We start from the raw sequence: 13,397 nt of genomic DNA, 5'->3' as shown, positions 1-13,397 counted from the left end.
AAATTGTCAAGGGTAAAATGGTAACTTGCCACTCTAGTGTCATATTCAGTTGAATTCCCCAACTGTATAGGGGTAAAAAAGGTATTTTTTATATCAAGAGCATTTTAAATTAACAAAATTCTTAGCGGTAAAATTGTTATTTGTCACGCCTATGACGAGTCTAGGTAAATTTCTAAACCATTGAAGGGTAAGATAGTAATTTTCTATACCCAAGTGACATTTTGGTTGCATAAGATCTAAATAAGGGCAATTTAGTTATAAAAATTAGATATTAAAATATGATTTTATATTCTATTATTATTTTAATATATTTTAATAGATAGCTCATGATTTTTAGAAAACCATGACAGAACATGGTTTTTCAAAACCATGTTCTCTAGGTGTCACTGTATTAGAGAGAAGGTGACACTCTCCCTCTCCCTCTCTCTTGCTGACATGTGGCAAGGGAGTGGGTGAGTCACCCCCTCTCCTCTCAAAAAATGGACACCTAGGAGGTGTGAATAGCCCTACCTCCCACTCTATGTCTACAGTAATTCCCTCTTGAAATTCCACTAGAGGGGGGGTGAATAGTAAAATATGATGCAAGTTGATATAATAAAAAATAAAGCAATAAGGCACAACACAATAAACACAGGATTTATACTGGTTCGGTCAAAACCCTGACCTACATCCAATCCCCAAGCAAACCACTTGAGCTTTCCACTATAACATCCGAGTCACCGGATAAATAGTACAACACCATCTTCCTCAGAGGTCTTCTTCTCTCAACAGAGAAGGGGCACACCCTCTTCCACAGAGGTCTTCTTCTCTCAACAGGGAAGGACAACACCCTCTTTCACAGAGGTCTTCTTCTCTCAACAGAGAAGGGCAACACCCTCTTTCACAGAGGTCTACTTCTTTCAACAAAGAAGGAAAACAGTGAATAACAGAGTTACAATACTTCCTATAGAACCTTCAGAATGATATGAATGCACGAATGAAGGATTCTCAGAATGTTCTGTTTGTCACTCAGTGGATACTCTTTGTCAAAAAGCTAGACTTGACTTTTTCTCTTTTCTTTCTTTTCTTTTTCTCTTTCTTTTTCAAGGCTCTCTTTTCAAATATCGAATAAGAATTTTTCTCGTTGTAAGCTCACATGTCCATTCCATTCCATGTTGAATAGTTTATTTGAGTGTGTTTATATAGCTTTTAAAAAAGTAGTCGTTACTTTTTGAAATCGTAGCTTTTTGAGATGTGAAATGTTATGTCATTTCAAAAACATCTTTAGAGAAATTCGAGAAAGCCTTTTTCCATAAAAGTAAAATATAGGGTACACTAGTCGTTGTAATATTTTAGGTAATACATATTTTATGTAAAAAGTTTATTTCTTACAATAGTACATTGAACGTTGGATTGTAGGTTGTCATGTGGTTTTGTCTTTATCCTAATTAATGATTTGTGGTACATAGGTACTTCTTTACTTTAAATGAGTGTAAGTACAATGAGTGCTTTGAGATATTTATTTGTACATAGTCATGTCAAGTGTTTTCTTTATGTTGTGTTTTTCAAAGTCTACAGAGAGAATGAAGACTACAAGAAAGTCGACATTCTTGAGAATGATATTTAACAAGGATTCTTTACAGAAGGTATTAAATGCTATACAAAGAGAATGATGACTTCAAGTAAGTCGACATTCTATGAGTTTGTAAAAAGGTAACTAAAGTCTTTTCAAAACATATTATATTTGGTTTCTTTGTGTAGCCGATTTTCATGTTTTGTCTTTTTTCTATATTTGAAATCATTTCTTTAAAGAGGGTAACTAGAGTCTTTTCAAAACATATTATATTTGTTTTCTTTGTGTAGCCAATTTCATGTTTTTGTCTTTTTCCTATATTTGAAATCATTTCTTTAAAGAAGGTGACTAGAGTCTTTTCAAAACATATTATATTTGTTTTTCTTTATGTAGCCGATTTCATGTTTTGTCTTTTTCCTACTTTTAAAAACATTACTTTTCAAGTTGTCTTGTATATGATATAAGGTACAATTATTACATTTTGAAATCATGTCAAAATACCTTTTTCATAAATGGTTGTAAGAAGGTACAATTATTAGTTTTCAAAAAGGAGCTTTTTGAAACTATCGTATACTTTTATGATATAGCTTTTATGAATGAGTATGTAATATGCAATATGCATGTTCTTGAAGGTTCTGTTACATATGACTCTAAAGAAGAAAAAAAATCTTCATCTTGAGGTAACCGATCTCTTCAGTTGATCTTTAGGAATGCATGGCTCATCAAGCTTTTTCTTCAAGGAGTATGATTGCACCATAGTTGTACTTGAACAGGAAGTCTCCATCCTTTTTGGGTGAGATATCCTTGCATCAAATACTCGTTAGATTTATGGCAAAACATATCTAGTCATAATATAACATTTTTCAAGAGGACATATTATCATATCATATAAAATCAAATCCGACAGTGTATCATATTATGTGACATCAAAACAGAGTTTCTCAACATTCTCCCCCTTTTTGATGATGACAAAATATGCTCCCCTTGTCAAAAAGACATTATGCATAGAAATAATAATATTATAAAATATTGAAAAATGTTTAAAGAGAGTATTTCTCCAATAATGGAGACAGGTTTTCTCCCCCTTTGTCATAGACAAAAAGGAAGGGATCAGAGTAAGAGAGTTATTACAGACCAATAATAAATATTACAGTAAAAAAAAATAAGTTTATTCCGAAGGTGGAGTAGGTTGATGTGTTCGGTTGACTTGATCCGGCTGAAGGGTCTGTAGAGTTTGCTGCAACGAGGCTTGACGGCGAAGAATACGATCCTGAGAACGCTGGACATCCATCAGTGCGGAGAAGTAATCAAAGTTGGATGTTGGATCTTCTTCATCAGAGTCGGGAAGGTGCAGGGACCTTAGATTGAAGGAAGTAGCATCGAGGACCTGAGAGGGATGGAGAATAACTTCGTTTTGAAGGGGTACTTTGAAGTATTTTAGAATGGGAGTTATAAAACACCCGAAAAGAAGAGGCTGGAATTTTTGATAACGAATAAAAAAGTTGAAAAGAATGGAGGACCAGTTTATCGGAGTAGAAGAAAAAATTGCGTAGAGAAGGAGAGAGATTTTTCTTGGTACTAATCCTTTGAGATAGATATTGTGGAGAAGAATCTGGGCAAGTAGTTGAGCATGAGGTTGGAGATTCCTCATGTGCCAGGGAAGTTGTAAGCAGTTGGTGCAGAGAAGAATTTTTCGAAGTACCGACCGTTCGAGTGGTACTAAGTTGTTGAGGTCTGTGCCGGTGGAAGGAAGGTTTAGAATTCTACCTAGGTTGAAAGCATCGAAGAACATCAGGCGTCCGCGTACTTTGGTGGTGATGGTAGTTTGTTCATGATCAAAGGAAAAATTTGTGTAGAATAGTCGAACGAGTTTAGGATAGTAGGCAGCTTGGGATGAAGATCCTAGTAGGTGTTTGAGTTCGGGGAGAGAGCTGTCTAGGTCAAATAACATGAAGTCTTCATAGTGAACCAACTTTCCTTCATGAATTGGTCGAGAACAAAGGGAGTTGTAGAAGTGAAAAAGATCTGGATACCTTAGATCGGCGGCAGTGATAGCAGTGTTGGAGGAGGAAGCCATTGCAAAAGGGAGTTGAAAGAGGAGGAACGAGTTTGAAAGTATGTATGAAGATAGTGAGATACGAGTGGTATTGGTGAGGAATGAACCAATCGATTAAATAGAAGAGAGAAAATAATTGTGATAAGAATTGAATGACAATGGAAGTGAATGATTTTTGGATTGTAGTTTGAATAAGGAAATTCGTGAGTTGTAAGTTAAGGGGCTTGTGAATGACAAATCAAATCAATGGTGGAAGATAGTGTATTATATTGGTATGTATGTTAAGAAGGACATAGTTTTGAACAAATATACTATGGGAGAGTTTATCGAGTAGTGAGAGGTGTCATGAATTGAGTATGGAGTGCCATATTAAAGAGAGTGAAATAAAATAATGGCCTAATAAAACAAACAACTTTTTCTACAAGATATTACTTGATGTGGAAGCATTCCAAATTCGTGAAGAGTGATTTTGGAATAAGACAAACAAAGATAAGTGAGTGAGAGGCAATAATTTGTTTATTTAATAAGTATAAATTTTGATATGCGTGGAAGAAGAATGAATAGACATAAAGAAGGGTGATACGGATATGTAGTTTGAAAGATATGACATTTTTGAAAGAAAAGAATCACTTAAAAAATGTGTCATGATTAATGTGTCTTCACATTTGTAATTTTTATGAGTATACGTAAATATGAGAATGACACACTTTGACTATGAATAGTGGTAAGAGAGATGATGAGACAAAAAGATATTCATGAGTGAAGAGTAATAATTGCTTATATAAGAATTATTTTTGTGGATATGTGTGGAAGGAGTGAGAGTAGTCATAGAGAAAAGGAGATGACATATATGGATTTTCGAGTAGGATAGGAATAAAAAAAATCATGATTGATATGAGATAAAAGACATAAAGTAAAGTTATGATTAATGTTTATTTGATAAACATATTTTTAAAGAAACTCGATTGGAGGAAGTTCATAGTTTTTAGAGAATAAAGTTAAGTTTTAAACTAGTAAAGGAGTAAAAAAAAAACACGGATTGACAAGAATGGAGGCTCAATTCGTATGAGAGAGAGAAAGTACTAAAGGTACTAATGAGAATAAAAAATGAAGGACAAGATTTTAATGAGTCTTGATTGGAGAAAGATATAAAATATATGAGAGTCATGGTCACGGATGAATAGGAACTTCGTATAATAGAGAGAGAGAGAGAGATAAAAAGGTGATACAAAACGTACTAATGAGTGGAGTACAAGTTTTTGAAAAGAGAATTTTAGAATACTTTTTGTAAAAGATGTAAAGCATGAAAAGATGATAATAGATTGTTCTTAGGCTATGATATAAAAGATGATATAGTAAAAATTTACGTGAGATATAATAGAGTGTACGTAATATATGATATATCAAATGATATAGTAAAAATTTTACGTAAAAACATAGCAACTAGATCTTTAGAAGAAGGTAAAAAGAACCAAAAAAAATAATCATTCGATTTTGACTAAAATTTGAAAACCAAGATTTCTCATAAACTAAAATGTTATCATGTTGAAGGTGAATCAACTTATCTTAAGGGAAGTTTTCATAAAAGGACAAAAATAATATAGGAGTTATGAGATGAGTGATGTGAACAATGATAGCTTTTCATATAATTAGTTCTTATGGATATGAGTGAATAGAGATAGGACAAGGAGTCATAATGGATGTGTACTTGAAAGATGACAAGTTGAAAGACATAAAGAATGTGTCTTATATGAGTTTTTAGAGTATACGTGAATGTGGAAATCTAGTTTGACTAAACAAAAATCGATAAGAAAAAAACTTTTAAAATAAGATTTTAACAAAACTTATAAGAAGTATTATAATTAATTTATAAGTCACTTAGTTTGCATATTCCTAGTTCTCTTCTAATTCGTGTAAAGTCTTTATGTTTCGATGGTTTAGTGAATATGTCTGCTAACTGTTGATTAGTGGGTATGAATTCGAGTTTAATTATGTTGTTTAAGACTTGTTCTCTTAAGAAGTGGTGTCTTATTTGAATGTGCTTAGTTCGTGAGTGTAAAATAGGATTCTTAGATAAGTTTATAGCACTAGTATTATCACAGAAAATAGTTGTATTTTCAAAATTTAAACCAAAATCTTTTAAGGTTTGTTTCATCCAGATAACTTGTGTACAGGCTAGGCTAGCAGCAATGTATTCGGCTTCAGTAGTTGATAAGGATACACAGTTTTGTTTCTTACTGAACCATGATACAAGTGAGTGCCCTAGTATATGACATGTTCCACTCGTGCTTTTTCTATCAGATTTACTTCCAGCAAAGTCAGCATCGCTGTATGAGATTAAATCAAATGTAGAGGATTTTGAATAGAATAATCCAAAATCAACTGTGTCTTTTAAATATCTCATTATTCTTTTTACAGCCTTAAGATGTTATTCTTTTGGATTTGACTGAAATCTAGTACACAAGCAAACACTGAACATAATATCTGGACGGCTAGCAGTTAAATAGAGAAGTGATCCTATCATACCTCGGTATACCTTTGTATCAACAGACTTACCATCTTCATCTTTGTCCAAAACAGTAGTAGTGCTCATAGGAGTAGTTTTTGAAGCAGTTGAGTTCATGTTGAACCTCTTCAGAAGTTCACGAGCATACTTAGATTGATTGATGAAAACTCCATCCTTGGTTTGCTTAATATGCAGTCCAAGAAAGTAGGTGAGTTCTCCCATCATACTCATTTCAAATTCTTTCTGCATGGACTTAGAAAATTCTTCACAAAGAGTGCTGTTAGAAGATCCAAAGATGATATCGTCTACATATATTTGAACAATTAGGGTATGATTATTCACTATTTTTACAAATAATGTAGAGTCTGCTTTGCCTACAGAAAAACCAGTTTTTAACAAAAAGGTTTTAAGTCTATCATACCAAGCACGAGGTGCTTGTTTTAATCCATACAAAGCACGTTTGAGTTTGAAAACATGATCTGGATATTGTTCATTTTCAAATCCTGGAGGTTGTTTTACATAAACTTCTTCATTTATAAAACCATTTAAAAAGGCACTTTTAACATCCATTTGATATAATTTGAAATCCATATAGCTTGCATATGCTAAAAACATTCTAATAGATTCAAGTCTAGCAACAGGAGCAAATGTTTCATCAAAATCAATACCTTCCTCCTGGTTGTATCCTTGAGCTACTAGTCTTGCTTTGTTTCTTATAACATTACCTGTTTCATCTACCTTGTTTCTGAAGATCCATCTTGTCCCAATGATCTGATGATCCTTTGGTCTTGGTACAAGATCCCAAACTTCATTCCTTTGGAATTGATTCAGTTCTTCAGTCATGGCTAGCATCCAGAACTCATCAATGATGGCTTCATCAATCTTCTTTGGTTCAAGTTGAGAAATGAAAGCCATGTTTGCAATCCGTTCTAGCTGAGCTCTAGTTTGAACCCCCTTTGTTAGTTCTCCCAAAATCTGCTTTTGAGGATGATCTTTGATATCGACAAATGTTCTTTGATGATCATCTTCATTAGACTTAGCTGTGTTATCTAAAAATAAATCTGTACTTTCAACATCATCATCGTTAGTTTGCTTATGAACAGATTGATCAATAGATTCACAGAAACTAACATGCATAGATTCTTCAATAGACTTAGAACACTTATTGAAAACCCTGTATGCTTTACTATGACTTGAATATCCTAAAAATATGCCTTCAATAGATTTAGCATCAAATTTATCTAGGCTATCTTTTGTGTTTAGGATAAAGCATTTACAACCAAAGACTTTAAAATAGTCTATTCTTGGAGTTCTGTCATAGAATAGTTCATAGGGAGTTTTATTTAATAAGGGTCTAATGAGAACTCTATTTGTTATGTAGCATGCAGTATTAACAGCTTCTGCCCAAAAAGATTTAGCAAGATTATTGTGTTGGAGCATAGTTCTAGCAGATTCCTGAAGGGTTCTATTCTTTCTTTCTAATACAATATTTTGAGGTGCAGCTCTAGGAAAGGCAAAGTTATGAGAAATACCATGCAAGTTACAAAAATTTTCAAAAAGTTCATTTTCAAATTCTCCTCCATGGTCACTACGGATTTTAACAATAGAACAAGATTTTTCATTTTGTAATTTTTTACATAAAATTTCAAATTGACAAAACGTATCACTTTTGTTTTTCAAAAATATCACCCAAGTAAATCTTGAGTAGTCATCTACAATGACAAAAATGTATTTATTGTGATTATGACTAGCTACCCTAGAAGGACCAAAAAGATCCAGGTAGAGAAGCTCTAAAGGTCTTTTGCTTGAAATGATATTTTTTGATTTGAAAGATGATTTTGACAGTTTTCCTAATTGACATGCATCACAAAAATAATCCTTTTTAAAAGATATTTTGGGTAACCCACGTACTAACTTATCTTTAGCTAATTTAGACATGTATTTAGAATTGACATGACCCATTCTCATGTGCCATAGATGTTGAGAGTCATTATTAGCTATGAGGCAATGTTTTGTGATGTTTTCTAGGTATAGTTCATATATATTATTTTTTCTTATACCTTTTAAGATAATATTTTCGTTGGTGTCTGCTATAAGACAAGCATTATGATTAAAGCTAACATTATAACATGTATCACACATTTGACTAATACTTAGAAGGTTATGTTTTAAGCCTTTAACCAGGAGAACGTCTTTGATAAGAGGTTTATCTATATTTCCAATATTACCAATACCTATTATCAAACCTTTGTTGTTATCTCCAAAGGTGACAGTTCCTCCTTCCTTTTTATGAAGAACAGCAAAGAGGTCTGAATGTCCAGTCATGTGTTTTGAACATCCACTGTCTAGAATCCATCTGTTCTTCTTGTTTGGAGCCTGCAAATCATTAAGTAAAATTTCTTTTTGGTACCCAATCGGGTCCCTTTTTGTTAGACTTTGGAACCCATATCCATTTGGATTTGGGTTTGTCTACAGCCTTAGAGGAGTTAAAAAAATTAAAATTATAATACTCCTTATTTGGTTCAGACGAACTTTTCACAAAAGTGGTCTTTTGATTCATACAAGAAGGCTTGTTGAAATGAGAGTAGCCAATACCATTCTTGTAGAAAGAGACTTTTTGAGAAGATAGGAGTTTATCCAAGGTCTCTTTTCCTTTAGTAAACTTGAAAACCGTTTTCATAAGGTTTTCAGTTTTACGTTTTAATTCTGAAATTTCTACTTGCAGATTTTTAGTCTTGAAGCTAGTAGATGAGATTTCAGAAGTAATAAGAAGATTTTTCTTTTTCAACTCAGAGTTTTCACTGCTGAGTTTTTCATTTTTCTGGGAAAGCTCTAAATTTTCAGATTTTAAAGTTTTATTTTTGAAGCTTAATTTTCTAGATTCTTCAAATAGTTCTTGAAAAGCATCTAGAAGTTCTTCAAAGGAAAAATCAGAAATTTCACTTACAGAGCTTTCGTTTGCCATGAAGCACATGTTTGCAGTTTCAACTTCATCATCACTTGACTCTTCACTGGTGGATGGTTCTGAGTCATCCCATTGAGCATGAAGAGCCTTTTTCTTGAAGAACCTCTTCTTTGGTTCCTTGGTCTTGGACTTTCTTTTGAGAAGGGGACAGTCACGCCTCAAGTGACCTGGCTTATTACACTGATAGCACATGGGATCTTCCTTAGGATCTTTTCTTTCCTTGTGCTTGTTTGGAAGCCGGTTCCTTCTCATGAAGCGCTGGAATTTTCTGGTTAGTAGCGCAATTTCGGATTCTTTATCTGAGTCTTCATTCTCAGATAGAGCTGGGAAAGCTAGAGTTTTCTTTATTGGTTGTTCTTCTTCCCTTCTTTCTTTCATGTGGACTTCATAGGCCATAAGATTGCCTATTAAGTCGTCCAGAGTAAGCTTAGATAAATCTTGAGCTTCTTCAATAGCTGTAGTCTTTTTCTCCCAATCAGTTGTGAGAGATCTCAAGATTTTCTTCACCTTTTCTGTCTGGGAATATGTTACACCCAGAGATTTCAGATCGTTGGTGATGTGGGTGAATCTGGTAAACATCTCTGTGATGGGTTCATCTTTGTTCATTTTGAATAACTCATATTTTCTGACAAGAGATGAGATTTTGGCTTCTTTCACTTTGTTGGTTCCTTCATGAATAACCTCTAAAGAATGCCAAATATCATATGCAGATTCACATATAGATATTCTATTGAATTCGTTCTGATCAATGGCACAATATAAAGCATTCATAGCCTTTGCATTTAGGTTTGCCATTTTCTTTTCTTCATCAGACCATAAGTTATAGTCTGCGGATGGAGATGTGTATGGATGCTCAACAATTTTCCATACAGCAAAATCTATGGATTTGAGAAATATAACCATTCTGCACTTCCAGTATCCATAGTTGGAGCCGTTGAAGAAAGGAGGACGAGATGCGTGTTGACCTTCAATATCACGAGCATAAGAGGTAGATACCATTTGTGCTGGCAGACTTGTTATGTCGAAACCAGCAAACCTGCTCTGATACCAAATGAAATTCCACTAGAGGGGGGGTGAATAGTGAAATACGATGCAAGTTGATATAATAAAAAAATAAAGCAATAAGGCACAACACAATAAACACAGGATTTATACTGGTTCGGTCAAAACCCTGACCAACATCCAGTCCCCAAGCAAACCACTTGAGCTTTCCACTATAACATCCGAGTCACCGGATAAATAGTACAACACCCTCTTCCTCAGAGGTCTTCTTCTCTCAATAGAGAAGGGGCACACCCTCTTCCACAGAGGTCTTCTTCTCTCAACAGAGAAGGGCAACACCCTCTTTCACAGAGGTCTACTTCTTTCAACAAAGAAGGAAAACAGTGAATAACAGAGTTACAATACTTCCTATAGAACCTTCAGAATGATATGAATGCACGAATGAAGGATTCTCAGAATGTTTTGTTTGTCACTCAGAGGATACTCTTTGTCAAAGAGTTAGACTTGACTTTTTCTCTTTTCTTTCTTTTCTTTTTCTCTTTCTTTTTCAAGGCTCTCTTTTCAAATATCGAATAGGAATTTTTCTCGTTGTAAGCTCACATGTCCATTCCATTCCATGTTGAATAGTTTATTTGAGTGTGTTTATATAGCTTTTAAAAAAGTAGTCGTTACTTTTTGAAATCGTAGCTTTTTGAGATGTGAAATGTTATGTCATTTCAAAAACATCTTTAGAGAAATTCGAGAAAGCCTTTTTCCATAAAAGTAAAATATAGGGTACACTAGTCGTTGTAATATTTTAGGTAATACATATTTTATGTAAAAAGTTTATTTCTTACAATAGTACATTGAACGTTGGATTGTAGGTTGTCATGTGGTTTTGTCTTTATCCTAATTAATGATTTGTGGTACATAGGTACTTCTTTACTTTAAATGAGTGTAAGTACAATGAGTGCTTTGAGATATTTATTTGTACATAGTCATGTCAAGTGTTTTCTTTATGTTGTGTTTTTCAAAGTCTACAGAGAGAATGAAGACTACAAGAAAGTCGACATTCTTGAGAAGGATATTTAACAAGGATTCTTTACAGAAGGTATTAAATGCTATACAAAGAGAATGATGACTTTAAGTAAGTCGACATTCTATGAGTTTGTAAAAAGGTAACTAAAGTCTTTTCAAAACATATTATATTTGGTTTCTTTGTGTAGCCGATTTTCATGTTTTGTCTTTTTTCTATATTTGAAATCATTTCTTTAAAGAGGTTAACTAGAGTCTTTTCAAAACATATTATATTTGTTTTCTTTGTGTAGCCGATTTCATGTTTTTATCTTTTTCCTATATTTGAAATCATTTCTTTAAAGAAAGTGACTAGAGTCTTTTCAAAACATATTATATTTGTTTTTCTTTATGTAGCCGATTTCATGTTTTGTCTTTTTCCTACTTTTAAAAACATTACTTTTCAAGTTGTCTTGTATATGATATAAGGTACAATTATTACATTTTGAAATCATGTCAAAATACCTTTTTCATAAATGGTTGTAAGAAGGTACAATTATTAGTTTTCAAAAAGGAGCTTTTTGAAACTATCGTATACTTTTATGATATAGCTTTTATGAATGAGTATGTAATATGCAATATGCATGTTCCTGAAGGTTCTGTTACATATGACTCTAAAGAAGAAAAAAAATCTTCATCTTGAGGTAGCCGATCTCTTCAGTTGATCTTTAGGAATGCATGGCTCATCAAGCTTTTTCTTCAAGGAGTATGATTGCACCATAGTTGTACTTGAACAGGAAGTCTCCATCCTTTTTGGGTGAGATATCCTTGCATAAAATACTCGTTAGATTTATGACAAAACATATTCAGTCATAATATAACATTTTTCAAGAGGACATATTATCATATCATATAAAATCAAATCCGACAGTGTATCATATTATGTGACATCAAAACAGAGTTTCTCAACACCTCTCCCATTTTATTTATCTCTCTCTCCTAAACCCTCTCTTTCTCTCTCTAACCATAGCCCTTCTCTCTAGAATTTTCAACCCAAACCACTGTTCAAATTCTGGTTTCTTCTGCCAAACACCTTTGAGCCCCTTCCCTCTATCCAAGTGCGATCCTTGTTCCTTTGAAGGAGTACTAACATGTCAGAATCGGCTTATGCAGCTTAGATGGCGGAAGTTCTGCTCAGTTTAGCAGAAATTCCAAAATTCTACCATAAAAGTGTTGCTCGAATTTTTATAAATAAGATTAATACTCGTATTCTTCATCTAGATCTTAGCATGTGCTCGTAAGACCTCCTATTCCTTTTCTGAACCCTTACAAATTTTTTTTATTTAAATTAAGGCAATTTTATCAAAATTTAGTTCAACCTCGCCTATACACAAGGGAGGTTTCGTTAAAAATTTTATAAATGTTTTTAAGCATTCTAAACTATTATAGCAGTAGTTTTGGCAATTTTTTTTTAAAGATTTTTGAGAGATAGAACTACTATAGTAATAATTCTGTCAAATTTTTTCTAAAGATTTTTAAAAAAATAGAACTAATACAGCAGCAATTCTGGCAAAAAAAATTTTAAGATTTTTAAAAAATAGAAATATTATAGTAGTAGTTTTGGCAAAAATTTTATAAATACTTTTGAATTTTTTATTTTTTAAATTATTATAACCAGAGTTCTGGCAAAAATTTTACACACATTTCATAAATTTTGAATTATTTTAGCAGGAATTATGTTAATAATTTTATAAATATTTCAAAAAATTCAAATTTCTATAAAGCGAATTCTATCAAAAAATTTCAAAATCCTTTTGAGATATTCAAATCATTTTTTAAAAAATTTTGATTAAAATTTTTATAATGCAAAGTCATGTCAGAATTTTTACAACTCGAATTCAAGTTTGAGACCTTTTTCGAATATTTGAGTTATTACAGAGGAAACTCTGTAAAAATTTTATGATCATTTTAAATAGCTTTTAGATTTCTCTAATGTTCTTAAGAAGGATCTTGTTTAGTTTTTATAAGACAGGTACAAACTGAAATTTAGTAGAAAAACATAATTTAATATAATAAAAATTTTACCAAAATAAATCGAAAAACATAGTGGTCCTTTTTTTTTACTCTGATATACTAGTTACTATATAAAAATTAAAGTAAGTTTTTCTATCAAAGACTTATAATTTTTATATTAGACATGTTTCTGATGCATGCATGATTAGTTAAAATTTTATTCATGCACATATACATAAATTTTGGCATCTGCATGACTAAATAAATGTCTGTCAAAATGATGAGATTAAAGGTTAGTCGAACCATGAGG

Source organism: Nuphar pumila, chromosome 16 (genome assembly GCF_984573655.1).
Source record: "Nuphar pumila chromosome 16, dmNupPumi1.hap1.1, whole genome shotgun sequence".
Classification (NCBI taxonomy): domain Eukaryota; kingdom Viridiplantae; phylum Streptophyta; class Magnoliopsida; order Nymphaeales; family Nymphaeaceae; genus Nuphar; species Nuphar pumila.
This window is presented reverse-complemented; position numbering follows the sequence as displayed.